Source organism: Akebia trifoliata, chromosome 2 (genome assembly GCF_017979445.1).
Source record: "Akebia trifoliata isolate Shusen 1 chromosome 2, ASM1797944v1, whole genome shotgun sequence".
NCBI lineage: Eukaryota > Viridiplantae > Streptophyta > Magnoliopsida > Ranunculales > Lardizabalaceae > Akebia > Akebia trifoliata.
The window spans coordinates 18462566-18477661 of record NC_141376.1 but is presented as its reverse complement, the minus strand read 5'-3'; the positions used below and the strand labels follow the sequence as shown (position 1 = coordinate 18477661).

Here is a 15096-nt window from a genome sequence, read left to right as displayed (position 1 = left end):
TCGACTTATAACATTTACTTTGATGAACTTTGCAACTTGAGATGCAGTGAGGACAACATTGACATGTTTTGTACCATCTTCTTTGATTTCATTGGTATTTCCATTCCATCAAGTGAGTATCTATTCCATGTCAGATAATACCCAAGCTTGCACCTAACATATCCTCATCGGATCACGCGAATAGGTCTTTTGAAATTTCTAAGTAAATTCATTATTTTCTCGTGTTCCTCTAGGGATATGATGGTTTCTATCTGAATTTCTCTAGGAATTATTTTATGTTCCAAGGTCAATGACCTTTGCTTTCTTGATTAAAAGTTGAGTCTGACTCTTATCTTCTTGTTCAAGAGAGAAATCTATCCTTGAAGCCAGATTAATAATTAATTCGTTAATGCGCTTGATGTATTCAAAAATTTCCTTTTAACTTGACAAACTAACTCAACTCAACAGAAAAAAAGTAAACTCGATTTAAAGAAAACATGATATTGAAATATTAGACTCGAGCTAACCCAAATGACTCATGAAAACTCAAGACAACTACTCACAACGGGCTTGATTAGGACTGAGGACTGAGACATTGCTTACAACCGGTAGGATTGAGGTACTGTAATCTTTAGAGAACAACTGTGTAATTTTGAAAAAATTTGGGGTCATTTATGACGATTCACTTGGTGTTGATGTTCGTTCTAACTGACCAGACTAGTGACCCTAACCAAATGGTGAACGATTGAGTTTAGGTGCAATGATAACCTTGTAACCCTATTGAAGGTGAATTTAATTAATTTTAATGTTATCCCTTTGATAACATTTTAAATGAACCCTGAGATTTTATTGAATTCTGTGCACCAATCCATTAAACAATTCATGTATTCAATGATTATTCATAAGGAAAATAATTTTATTGCATTCTTAAAAATTATTGAAAAATAATATTTTTATTATATAAAATTTTTCACAAATCTAATTATTTTTTGCAACCATTTCTTTTTAGAAAAACACATTTTGGTAATTTTCCAAGGTCTATGCAAAATATAGATTTTTTGTAAAAAAACATGTTTCAAAAATTATTTATGTAAAAATAGATTTTTTGTAAATCATTTTTCCTTCATTTTCTTTTCTTTTGGAAAATATTTTTTCTGACAAATATTCTTCTTTCGGAAAACATTTTTCTTCTTTTAAAATGGGTTGAAACCCAAATTAGCAAATAATTTGAATTCCATTTTGATTTAAATGGACTGGGTCATTATGAACCATTACCAAGTTTTAAAATGGATTCTTTATTGGGTCAGTACACCGAGTGATATAAAAACCTAGAGTTAAATTAAACAAAAATTTGACTTGAGGACAAAATTGAAATTTCCTGATCTCAACATTTGTAATGTCCATTTCCAACAAACAACCCGGGAACACCCACAATAAGTTCGAATCGTAATCTATGGGGAGGTATTTAGACTCTAGATTTACTATGTACAATGCAATTTATCTGGCCACCCTTACCCAAATGCACCTATATACCTCTCGATACGTGGTGACTTGGTTTGATATACCATATAAGTGATAATTTAAGACTCCAACTCAAATATTTGAAGTCAAAAAGCAGCCAATTTAATCCCCAATTGAGAGGTGGCGCACGATGCTGAGCAAGGGCCCACTTAATTACCTCTTGTCTAGAATAGACGTTGTCTATCCCCCTCGTACAGTAGGGTACAGCGGGACAGGATCTCGTTTAGGCACTGATTTTGATTAAGAAGTGCAATTGGTGAACTTTAATATACCGTATATGTATAAGTCTAGGGTTGACGATCGGGACATGTGATTTTGTGACTTACAATAGGACAAAGGTTCAGGTCGCTCAAGCCTGGGTGCATCAATATACCTTTCAGTGTCACCTGATCGAACGGTACTGATGCCCCAGTTTTATACCATAAAGATACGTGACTAGAGTTGTGATTTTCATGCATGATGTCGCATCTCACGGGGAGACCGGGCCATACACTAATGTCACGTTGGCTATAAGGGACATGCAAGCATGCAAAACGATAAACGTGCTAGTCGTGTGTGCAAAATAGGGCGGGGTGTGCTCGGGGCATTTTTCATATAAATGGGCCCATGGGCCAGATCAAACCATCAACATATGGATATTAAAAAAAATATGATCATAAAGCATAAATATCCAAAGCAATCAAAATCAAGATTAAGGCATGCATATCATAGGCATATCATACAAGCAATCAATCAAGATAGTGCAAAAAAAAGACCAAGGTGATCAATCAATCAGAATAACACAAAATAGTATCAACCATCGATCAATCATTGAGGTACAAGAAAACTCCTCCTTTTTTTTTTTTAAGAGACATACTTGGCAAACTTTCTTGTTGAATTTTTAATACAACATTCCCTTACTTTATGAAATTTGCTACACGACAAATTCGTGAGTGAGAACACTGGCTATCTTAACTAATTAAATAAGATTTGAAACCTTATTAAGGGTTATTAAGTTCACGTGGACCATCACATCGGCACATCAATTCCACAACCTTCTACGTTTCCTGTAAAAAGCATTGGATTGAAAAATAAAATAAAATTCGACAACAAATTCCTCTTTTTTCAAGCTTAGACCTAAGATTTTGAAAATGGACAACTATCGCAATTCGAAGTTTAAAATTAAAATTCAAAATGAAATTTTTTTTCCAAATCTTTAAGAAAAACTCTTAATATTTCTTCCTCATGGCATGCTCAACACCCTTAGTAAGAAAGAAATCATACAAAATTATTGAAGTTAACCTGAACATTCAATGCCATAAAAGGAAATGATTTAATTAATTAACTAATCAAGGAGTGGGACCCACGATACTGTACATGACTCATCTTCTTTTTGAAAAAATGAGGGCCTTAACCCAGATTTGTTGATAAGTAGCAAATCTGAACTCATTAATACTTTTAAAAAGATTGTGGGACCTCCCAAAGTTTATTTTTAAGAGATTTGTTGGTCCACCCAAGATTTATTTATAACAAACTCGCCAAGTAAAGGAGTTTTTGTAATACAAATGCAATTGAGAGGTTGACCAAGTAAATCTTTTTTTTTATGATGCTGCCAATACACAACCTTCTTTTTTCTTTGAAATGTAGCTGCCAGCACACAGCCAACACACAACTTTTTTTTAAGGCGCTCTAGTGCATATATCTTTAGACGAACAATGTTTGTTACAGGAAAAATGAAGTCCTCACTAAATCTATCCACTCAAAAAAAAAGTTCTCACTACGAAAAACAAAACAGAAAGAAAAAAAACTCTTAAAAATTTACACAAAAGAAAATAAGGCCTAAATTACCAAGTCAAATATATTTTTGAGTAGAAAGATCATCCTATCAGTTCATGAGACCCATTAAAAGGCTATATTACCAAATTCCAGCAAGTAACCTTGTATTTAATAACTTTCTTTATTTGGGCTTGAACCTCATATTTCTGACACATTTTCAAGAGAAAATGAGAAGAGCTCATGAACAGAACTCCACCAAACCAATATCCATCGCATACCTAGAAACGATCAACTTCAAATCCCGTAAAATACAAAAAGCCTCAGCTGTAGACACCCCATTTTTGCACTCGCCTGATTAATCAACTCGTCAACCCGATCGCAACGGTTCCCAATGATGGATGTTCATTCCAATGCTTTATTTTGTTACTAGATATGTTTCAGAAATCCGGATAAGGTATCTCGAACTCACAAAACTTAAGAAATCATGCTACGCTAGGAAAATACGACCCCAGAAACATAGAAATCATCATCTTGCAAACCAAAAAGAAGTTTCACGATAAAAATCACTAAAAATGACCAAATTACCAAAATACCCCTATTTTCAAAACAACCCTAGAACCTACGTTACGCTTAGGAAAACCCATTCAAACACATAAAACAACAAATCAAAACTAAATAAATCACTTCGCCAATTTTCACAAAATTTGACAAAATTACGAAAATACCCCTCATAAAATTCATGATCATTTCACACAAAAAATGTTCATAAATGACAAAAATCAACATTCCCATTGAATTTCCTACGAAAAATTGATTCCAAAACATCCTAGAACATTGAAAAATGACTTAAAATGTAAAAAATCCTCTCCGAGGGCAAAACGGTAATTTCACAATTTTAATAATTAAAATTTTTAAAATTAATAAATAAATCATTAAATAATATAAAGTGAAATATTAATAAAATTAATTTTAAAATTTTAACCAAAAAATCGATCAATCAGGCTTTCAGGCAAAATTGTTGATGGTTCGCAAGATATTTCTTTAAGGACCCCTCAATTTGGGGGTCCAAAGAATTAAAGATATAATAGAGGGGGGTTCTCCAAAAATTTAAAGTCAATCAAGCAAGACTAAAGTCAAGATATTCAAGTCAATCAAATAAGACTAAAGTCAAAATTAAAGTCAATTAAGTAAGACTAAAGTCAAGTATTAAAGTCAATCTCATAAAACTAAAGTCAAAACCCTAAATCAAAATCCTAATCTAAACTAATCAAGTCAATCTCATAAGACTAAAGTCAAAACCCTAATTTAAACTAATCAAGTCAATCTCATAAGACTAAAGTCAAAATCCTAAATTAAAACCCTAAAGACTAAGTCAATCTCATGAGACCAAAGTCTAAACCCTAATTGAAACCCTAAAAGAAACCCTAATCAAATCCTAATTCTCCTAAAAAACTTTATAAATAGGAGCCTCCACACCCTATTTTCATATAAAAGAAAAAACCCTAGAAAAAGTAGGTGAAGAAGCCTCCACAACACCGTCAAAATCCTAATTTTGAAGCCCCAACTCCTTACCTAACACCCCTACTTCGATTTCAGGCTAAAAAACACCTAGGAACCTCTCAAAAACACCCCAAAAATCTACAACAAATTCGAAGCACCCAGATCCAAGAAGGAGATACCTTACCTCGGAGATCAGAAATCAAATCCGGAGACAGAACGAAGTAAGGAGTACGGTATAAAGAGCCGTTTTCACCAAATCTGAGGGAATAGTACTTTTGCAGATCGAAGGTAAGATTTTTTCGTTATTTTTTAATCTAATTTTGTCATTACCAATGTAGTTTTATTTGGGATGAGTAGAGGTCGGCATTGGGCAAGCGGGGTTGGTGCCTAACACCTTTCAACCCAGTAACATGATCCCCGGATTTAGATTTTCTGTAGTAGATTAGTTTATTATCCATTTTAGAGTCAGTTTGGTTCCTAGACCATAATAACTAGTTGGTGACTCCCAAACTTCAAGGGTCAAAAGTGGATCTGCACACCCTGCGGATCGAGGGCGCTTTCAGTGGCGACTCTATTGGGGACTATTGAGGATCAGACTTGAAAAACCCCAAGTATGGGAACATTGTCAGGATGACCTAGTTTTTTTTATATTTAGTTTGACTTATTTTATTTATTTATTTGTATATTTATTTTTGTGGCTAGATTGTGGATGATTTTTGGTATTATTTTTTTCTCCAATTAAGGCTCACTTTTTGATGACCCCTAAATAATGAGACATTCAAATTGACAGATGAAAATGATGGAATGATGAAGGTTGGGATAGCAATGTTAAAATATTTTTATAGAATATTTTAGTGAGAATTAAGTCTGGGCACCTATTAATAAAATGTAGATCCCATCGAGTAGATTAATTTAGAACCTGAATTCACTCGATTTCGCTATCGGGAGCCTAAGATATCATCGATGCAAGTTCAATATGTAAATCTGGAATTATTACTGAATGAAGATTGGGACAACAACGTTAAAAGGTTTTTATAGAACGTTCTAATAAGAATTATGTCTGGGCACCTTTAATAAAATGTAGATCTTATCGAGTAGATTAATTTAGAACTTGAATTCACTCAATTTCGTTATTGAGAGCATTAGATATCATCGATGCAAGTTCAATCTGTAAATCTGGAATTTCTGTTGAATGAAAATTGGAACAATAATGTTAAAACGTTTTTACAGAATATTCTAGTAATAATTAAGTCTGAGAACCTCTTAATAAAATTTAGATCTCATCGAGTAGATTAATTTAGAATCTGAATTCGCTCGATTTCGTTATCAGGAGCCTTGGATATCATCGATGCAGGTTCAATATGTAAATCTGGAATTTCTGCTGAATGAAGATTGGGACTGCAATGTTAAAACGTTTTTACAGAATATTCTATTTAGAATTATGTCTGGGCACCTATTAATAAAATGTAGATCCCATCGAGTAGATGAATTTAGAATCTGAATTCACTCAATTTCGTTATCGGGAGCTTTAGATATCATCGATGCAAGTTCAGATTGTATTTTTCTAATTCACAGAAAATTCAAATTTATCTAGTGTTAACACAGTTAATGTTCCTGAGAGCAAACTCATTTGGCACTAGGATCTTTCTCTTTGATTTTCTTTTGGGTTGTGTTTCTAGTTTGTTTTTATAATTTAAAAAAAATAATGGTTCATCGCTCCTCATCTCAACAATTATCATTCTATCATCAATGTAACATCTATTAGAATCTCGATTTATTTTGGATCACCCAAAAGTGATCATTGATTGGACCTTAAAAATTATAAAAATGCTATGATCATTAATTGATTTTTCATGATTTTGATTCATATATATTTGGATGTGCATGCTTTAATCTTGATTTTAATGCTTTGGATATTTATGTTGTATGATCACATTTTCTAATATCCATATTTTAATGGTTTGATATAGATTATGGGCCCACTTGTTTGAAAAAGTCCTGGGCACACCTCACCCTGCTTTGCACACACCACATGCACCTTTACTGTTTTGCACACTTACACGTCCTATATAGCCAACGTGGCACTAGTGCATGGCCTGGTCTCCTCGGAGATGCGACGTCATTCATGAAAATCACAACTCCAGTCACATACCTTAGGGTATATCAAACTGGGGCATCAATACCGTCTGATCAGGTGATTCTGAGAGATATATTGATGCACCCAGGCTGGAGCGATCTGAGCCTTTGACCTATTGTGAGCCACACAGTCACATGTCCCGATTGCCAACGTAGTACTAGTACGTGGTCGGTCCCCTCGTGGGATGCCAAACCATTTATGAAAGCTACAACTCTTGACTCGTACCCATAGGTATGTAAAAGATAATCTAAGTATATCAATTGCACTTCTTGGTCAAAACCAGTGTCTAAGCGAGATCTTGCCCCGCTGTACCCTACTGTACGAGGGGGATAGACTACGTCTATTCTAAACAAGAGGTATTTAAGTGGGCCCTTTGCTCAGCATTGTGCGCCACCTCTCAACTGGAGATCAAGCTGGCTATTTTTCGCTTCAGAGAAGTGAGTTGAGGTTTTAGATTATCACCCATACGGTATATCAAACCAAGTCACTACGTATCAAAAGGTATATAGGTGTGCTTGGGCAAGGGTGGCCAGATAAAAATGCATTGCACGTAGTAAGCTTAGAGTCTAGAAACCTTCCTTGTAGGTCACGACTCGAACTTATCGTGGGTGTTCCCGGGTTGTTTATTGAATGGAACCTTGTGAATGATGAGATCAGAACGCATGTGAATGATGAGATCAATGTATGTGAATGATAAGATCAGAATGCATGTGAATGATGGGATGAATGTATATGAATGACGAGATCAGGAATGTGCGTGTTTGTCCTCAAGGATAAATTTTTTGTTGTTTAACCTGATTTGAAATTATAGTATCATTGGGTACATCAACCCAATAAAAAAATCCATTTTAAACTCGACCCAGTCCATTTGGATCCAACGATCATTATGGGTCGGGCCATTTAAATCAAAATAGAAATCAAACTTTCAAAAAGGAAAAATGGTTTACAAAGGGAAAGTATTTTCCAGAAAAGGTGTTTTCCAAAAGAAGTATTCTTTAAAAAAATGTTTTCCAAAAAAAGTGTTGTTCTCTAAAAAAATATTTTCTAAGAAAAAGTGTTTTCCAGAAAATATTTTTCATAAGAATAAGATTTTCCATGAGAAAATGATTTTCAAATAAAAAACTACATTTTAGAGAAAAAATATTTTTCTGAAGAAAAAGTTTTCCAAAAGAAAAGAAAAATAATTTACAAAAGATCTATTTTTCCATGGACAAATTTTGAAATATGTTTTTTACCAAAAATCTATTTTTTGCATGGACCTTATAAAATTATCAAATATGTTTTTCTAAAAAGAAAATGATTGCAAAAAATAATCAGAATTGTGAAAATTATTATTCAATAAAAACATTATTTTCAAGAGTACAATAAAATTATTTTCCTTCTAAATAATCATTGAATGGATGAATTGTTTAATGAATTGGTGCACAAAATTCAATAAAATCTCAGGGTTCATTTAAAATATTATCAAGGGGGTGACATTGAAATTTGTTAAATTCACCTTCAAAGAGGATTAAGGGTTATCATTGTACCTAAGCTCAATCGTCTATCGTCTAACTAGGAGTCCGATCAGTTAGAACAAACGTCAGTACCAAGTCAACAGTTAGAAATAACCTCAGAATTTCTCAATATCGCACAGTTGTTCCTTGAAGATCACCGTGCCTCAATCCTGTTGGTTGTAAGCAATGTCTCAGTCCTCAGTCCTAATCAAGCCCGTTGTGGGTAGTTGTCTTGAGTTTTCATGAGTCATTTGGGTTAGCTCGAGTCCTTTTTTTCAGCAAGGTCATGTCTTCTTTAAATTGAGTCTACTCTTTTCCTATTGAATCGAGTTAGTTTATGGAGTTTATAGAGGTGTCTGTCGCCTCTTCTGAATTTGATTGGATAAATAAAATTTTTGAATACCTCGAGCGCATTAAAGAATTAACTAATAGTCTAGCTTCAAGGATATATTTTTCTCCTGAACAAGAAGATAAGAGTCGTGCTCAAGAAAGCAAAGGTCATTGACCTCGGTACAGAAATAAATTCCTAAAGAGATTCAAATAGAAACCATCCTATCTCTAGAGGAACACAAGGGGATAATGAATTTTCTCAGAAATTTCAAAAGACTTGTTCACGTGGGCCTATGAGAATATGTTAAGTGCAAGCTTGGGTGTTGTCTAACACAGGATAGATACTGGCTTAAGAAAATGAGATCAAGGAAGATGTTACAAAATGTATTATTACTACATTTCTCAAAATGGTAAAGCTCCCAAAATAGATTATCATTCTCAAACTAATGAAACAGTTGAAGTAGTATTAATCTATGATAATGGGTCGTACATTAAAGCTTAGGGTATCACTCTGTGTTCAAAGTTCGAGATTCGACATCACATTATCTCTCTACTATTCTCAGATTAATGGAAAGGTTGAAATAGCCAATAAAATATCTTAAAACAATCATCAAGAAAATGTGTCAATCACATCGAGATTAGTCTGAAAATTTTTCATTTGCACTATGGGCATATCAAACTTCAATTCGATCCTCTACTGGAGCTACTCCCTACTCCTTAGTGTATGGCATGGAAGCGGTCTTGCCAGTTGAAATTGAAATTCCATCTCTTAGAGTTTTGTTGGAAAGTCAATTGTCAAAAACAGATTGGGTTCGCCAGCGGTATGAAGAATTGAATTTGATCGAAGAAAAATGACTGAGAGTTTTGTATCACGTGCAAACTTATCAAAGAAGAGTTGCCCGTGCATTTGACAAAACGATCAAGGCCCGTCATTTACAAGTCGGGGATTTAGTCTTCAAAGAGAATCGGGCACCTATCTTTGACCCTAAAGGGAAGTTCAAACCAAATTAGGGAGGTCCGTACATCATCAAGGAAATATTACCAAGAAAAGCTGTCAGACTTCAAAATTATGATGGAATCGAATTACCAGAACCAATCAACCTTGACCAAATCAAACAGTACTACATTTAAGGAGGTCATTTTTGGCCGAATCAATTTTTCTACTACCTAGTTCATTATCTCCTTTCTCAACCACTTCGCAGCCTGTTCAAAAAGAGAAAAAATATGCCTTCTTAGCCTGATTACCTAACTCAGGGGAGGAAAAAATTTAAACTACATTTTGGTCTGATCCCAAAAATCTGGTGTACGTAGGCAACCTGAGAAGTTACTTCAGGCCCGACCACATCAAAATAAAAGAATAGATTCCCCGACAAAGAAAAAATCTAAAAAGAAAAAAATTAAAAAGAAAAAGAAATATCATCCAAAATGGGGAAGAAAATTCAAGAAAAAATTTTAAATGAAATACCACACAAGGGGCATTTGGGTTTTTGAACCTCAAAATTCCTTTCTTTTTATACCTAGTCCTAAGCTTACTTATAAAAGTCCTCCTAAGTACCATACGAAAAGTCAAGGAAGATAGCAAAGCATGATCAGACAGTAACTCTAGAAGTTCAGAGGAGAAGAAAAAGATTAAAAAATGATGAAGCCTGCTAAGTTGAAAACCCAAAAAGGACGACTTAGGCAAAAATTAAGGCAAGCTCGCAAGGTTGAAAATCTGAAAGGACAACTTTTGCAACAATCAGAGTAAAAAAAAAATGCTCACTAGATCGAAAACCTGAAAAGGCGATCTAGACAAAAGCTAGAGCAAGCTCGATAGATTGAAAACCTGAAAAGGCGATCTAGGCAAAAGTTAGAGCAACAAAGAAAAATAGAAGAAAATCCCAAGATGAGGGCAGTCCGAGCTGAAACATCAGAAGTCCGAATATTCAAGTTCAATACTTAGCTTAAACCAGGCATAGACTCAGAAGCCACAAGTATCTTGTTTACGATCGATCTGAAAATTCTTACTTTCCCAAGTGAACCAAGGCAGGTAAGGGTGAATTCTATGATGTGTCTCAAATGGAAATAATTTTGTTCTCTTGAGTCTGACTCAAAACCTTCAATAAAATTAATCAAAATTAAAAGTTGAGTCTTTATTGCGCTTGTGGTAATCAAATATTTCAAACCTTCATACAAGGGGCATTTTCTTTTTTCTCTAAATATGTAATTTTCCCCCCTTATACTAGGGACATTTTTTAATAATGCATTCAATTATCTTCAATACCATGTTTATTGTCAAACTAAGGACATTTTATTTTTGAGCAATGTTAATCCTAAAAGATAATGGGAACCCCAAACTTAAGGTTATCCTCTTGATAACAATTTTTTGAAAAACCCTTGAGGTTCAAAAGAATAAAAACTCAAGTTTTAAATTCATAAAACTTTTGGATAAAACCTTGAGGTTCAAATACATGCATTTTGGATCTCACATAGGAGATAAGGCATTCATTCTGTCCCAGATCTATTCATTCCCAGATTCAACCCCTCTTTTCCAGATTTCATTTTCAATCGTTCTTTCTCAGATTTATTCCTTCATTATCAGTTTTACCCAGCCAGATGCCGCTGAGGGTTTTCTTGGAACTATGCTCAGATGTCGCCAAGGGTTTTCTTGGAATTATGCTCAGATGTGGCCAAGGGTTTTCTTTGAATTATGCTCAGATATCGCTGAGGGTTTTCTCAGAACTATGCTCAGATACCGCCAAGGGTTTTCTCGGAACTATGCTCAGATGCCGCCAAGGGTTTTCTTGGAATTATGCTCAGATGCAGCTAAGGGTTTTCTTGAAATTATGCTCAGATATCACCGAGGGTTTTCTCGGAACTATGCTCAGATGCCGCCAAGGGCTTTCTTGGAATTATGCTCAGATGCCGCCAAGGGTTTTCTTGGAATTATGCTCAGATACCGCCAAGGGTTTTCTCGGAACTATGCTCAGATGACGCCAAGGGTTTTTTTGGAATTATGCTCAGATGTCGCCGAGGGTTTTCTCGGAACTATGCTCAGATGCCACCAAGGGTTTTCTCGGAACTATGCTCAGATACCGCCAAGGGTTTTCTTGGAATTATGCTCAGATGTTGCCAAGGGTTTTCTTGGAATTATGCTTAGATACAGCCAAGGGTTTTCTTTGAATTATGCTCAGATACCGCCAAGGGTTTTCTCCGAATTATGCTCAGATGCCGCCGAGGGTTTTCTCGGAACTATGCTCAGATGCCGCCAAGGGTTTTCTGGGAATTATGCTCAGATGTCGCCAAGGGTTTTCTTGGAATTATGCTCAGATGTCGCCGAGGGTTTTCTCGGAACTATGCTCAGACGCCGCCAAAGGTTTTCTTGGAATTATGCTCAGATGCCGCCGAGGGTTTTCTCGAAATTATGCTCAGTTACCGTCGAGGGTTTTCTCAGAATTATGCTCAAATGCCGCCAAGGGTTTTCTTGGAATTATGCTCAGTTTATATTCACTTCATGTTCAATTTTGATTCATTTCCAACTCAAACTCTTTGAAATCTATCTCAGATTTTGAGTCCACACACTTGCACAGTTGTTACATCAGTCAAGGAGAATTTTCTAAAATTCAAGGATCTGACACTGCCAGTGAGAGCTCGCGCTCAAGGACCTGACATTTTTCTAGTTCGGGGAGAGTTTTACCCTCAAGGATCCGAACACCCCGACGAATTGCTAAATCAGGCTGCAAAATGATCTGTCACTAGCTTTGGCACTCGAATATCACACTATCTACCAAAATAGATTTGCTATCTAGTTTGCTTCAACCCTCTGCCAAAGAGGGGCATCTGTAGACACCCCATTTTTGCACTCGCCTGATTAATCAACTCGTTAACCCGATCGCAACGGTTCCCAATGATGGATGTTCATTCCAATGCTTTATTTTGTTACCAGATATGTTTCAGAAATTCAGATGAGGTATCTCGAACTGACAAAACTTAAGAAACCACGCTACGCTAGGAAAATACGACCATAGAAACATAGAAATCATCATCTTGCAAACCAAAAAGAAGTTTCACGATAGAAATCACTAAAAATGACCAAATTACCAAAATACCCCTAACATCAAAACAACCCTAGAACCTACGTTACGCTTAGGAAAACCTATTCAAACACATAAAACAACAAATCAAAACTAAATAAATCACTTCGCCAATTTTCACAAAATTTGACAAAATTACGAAAATACCCCTCATAAAATTCATGATCATTTCACACAAAAAAATTTCATAAATGACAAAAACCAACATTCCCATTGAATTTCCTACGAAAAACTGATTTCAAAACATCCTAGAACATTGAAAAACGACTTAAAACGTAAAAAACCCTCTTCGAGGACAAAATGGTAATTTCACAATTTTAATAATTAAAATTTTTGAAATTAATAAATAAATCATTAAATAATGTAAAGTGAAACATTAATAAAATTAATTTTAAAATTTTAACCAAAAAATCGATCAATCAGGCTTTCAGGCAAAATTGTTGATGGTTCACAAGATATTTCTTTAAGCACCCCTCCATTTGGGGGTCCAAAGAATTAAAGATATAATAGAGGGGGGTTCTCCAAAAATTTAAATTCAATCAAGCAAGACTAAAGTCAAGATATTAAAGTCAATCAAATAAGACTAAAGTCAAAATTAAAGTCAATTAAGTAAGACTAAAGTCAAGTATTGAAGTCAATCTCATAAGACTAAAGTCAAAACCCTAAATTAAAACCCTAATCTAAACTAATCAAGTCAATCTCATAAGACTAAAGTCAAAACCCTAAATTAAAACCCTAAAGACTAAGTGAATCTCATGAAACCAAAGTCTAAACCCTAATTGAAACCCTAAAAGAAACCCTAATCAAACTCTAATTCTCCTAAAAAACTTTATAAATAGGAGCCTCCACACCCTATTTTCGTATAAAAGAAAAAACCCTAGAAAAAGTAGGTGAAGAAGCCTCCACAACACCGCCAAAACCCTAATTTTGAAACTCCAACTCCTTACCTAACACCCCTACTTCGATTTCAGGCTGAAAAACACCTACGAACCTCTCAAAAACACCCCAAAAATCCACAACAAATTCGAAGCACCCAGATCCAAGAAGGAGATACCTTACCTCGGAGATCAGAAATCAGATCCGGACACAGAACGAAGTAAGGAGTACGGTACAAGGAGCCATTTTCACTAAATCTGAGGGAATAACACTTTTGCAGATCGAAGGTAAGATTTTTCCTTATTTTTTAATCTAGTTTTGTCATTACCAATGTAGTTTTATTTGGGATAAGTAGAGACCGGCATTGGCCGGACGGGGTTGGTGCCTAACACCTTCCAACCATGTAACATGATCCCCGGATTCAGATTTTCAGTAGTAGATTAGTTTATTATCCGTTTTAGAGTCAGTTTGGTTCCTAAACCATAATAACTAGGTGGCGACTCCCAAACTTCAAGGGTCAAAAGTGGATCTGCACATCCTGCGGATCGAGGGCACTTTCATCAGCCATTCGATTCCTCGGGACTTTTTATGCAACCGAACAATGAGGAACCCATGAGTCGGGGCAGTACTCTTCGCCAATTTCAACACTTTTATTTTTGAGTAAATCACACAATTGGGATTGAAACTGAAAAAGCGACAAGGAAGGTCTCAGGGAGAGAAAGAAAATGTTTCCTTTATTGGGAAAGCTACCAATTGTGGAGAAAGTTAGTGACAAAGGTTCTTGTTTGGAAGCAAAGGTTTTGATCACGTTTTGGAGCTTTGAAAGGTCAAGAAAGAGGTTAGAGATGAGAGTGATGTGCGGTCGAGATTCGATTTCATGAGTTGGGTACTGATCTGACGGCGAGCAAAGACGTTCTAGGCCTTCAAGACTTGGTTTTCTATGGCAGGATCGAGGTAGAGATTGATTGTATAACCTTCTGACATTGCCGTTGAATTTGGGAAATTAAAGACAATTGAGAGAGCCCAATTGAAGATGAACAAAAATAAGAAAAACCCAAATGTCCGATTGAAGAGAGAGAGAGAATCAATCAAAATTTCAAAACCCAAGAAGAGAGAGAAGAAAAGGAGGAACCTTAAGAAGAAGTAGAGAGAACCCAAAAATGGAATTTTGAATAACAAAAACCCAAGTGAGGTTTGAAAAGAATACAGAAGAAAATAAAACACAAGAGATTGGGATTTCAGAGAAAGAAAGAGACGAATGAGGAAAGAGAGACATTTATTTTTCTTTCTTGCTGTTATCTTCTTTTCTACATGGAGAAGAAGATATAAAGAGAAAAAATCACATTTTGCTAATGGCACACCAGTTCGGTGTGCTATTTTTTTGTGATTTTTTTTGTGAATTTTTTTTTTTTTGGAATCCCCTCTTCAT

The 15096-nt window shown here is 35.2% G+C and overlaps 1 pseudogene; it reads right to left on the bottom strand.

Moving 5' to 3' along the window:
• Positions 1-3453: 3453 nt before the first annotated feature.
• LOC147409859 (uncharacterized) lies at positions 3454-14745 on the bottom strand (annotated as a pseudogene).
• Between the last annotated feature and the right edge of the window lie 351 nt (positions 14746-15096).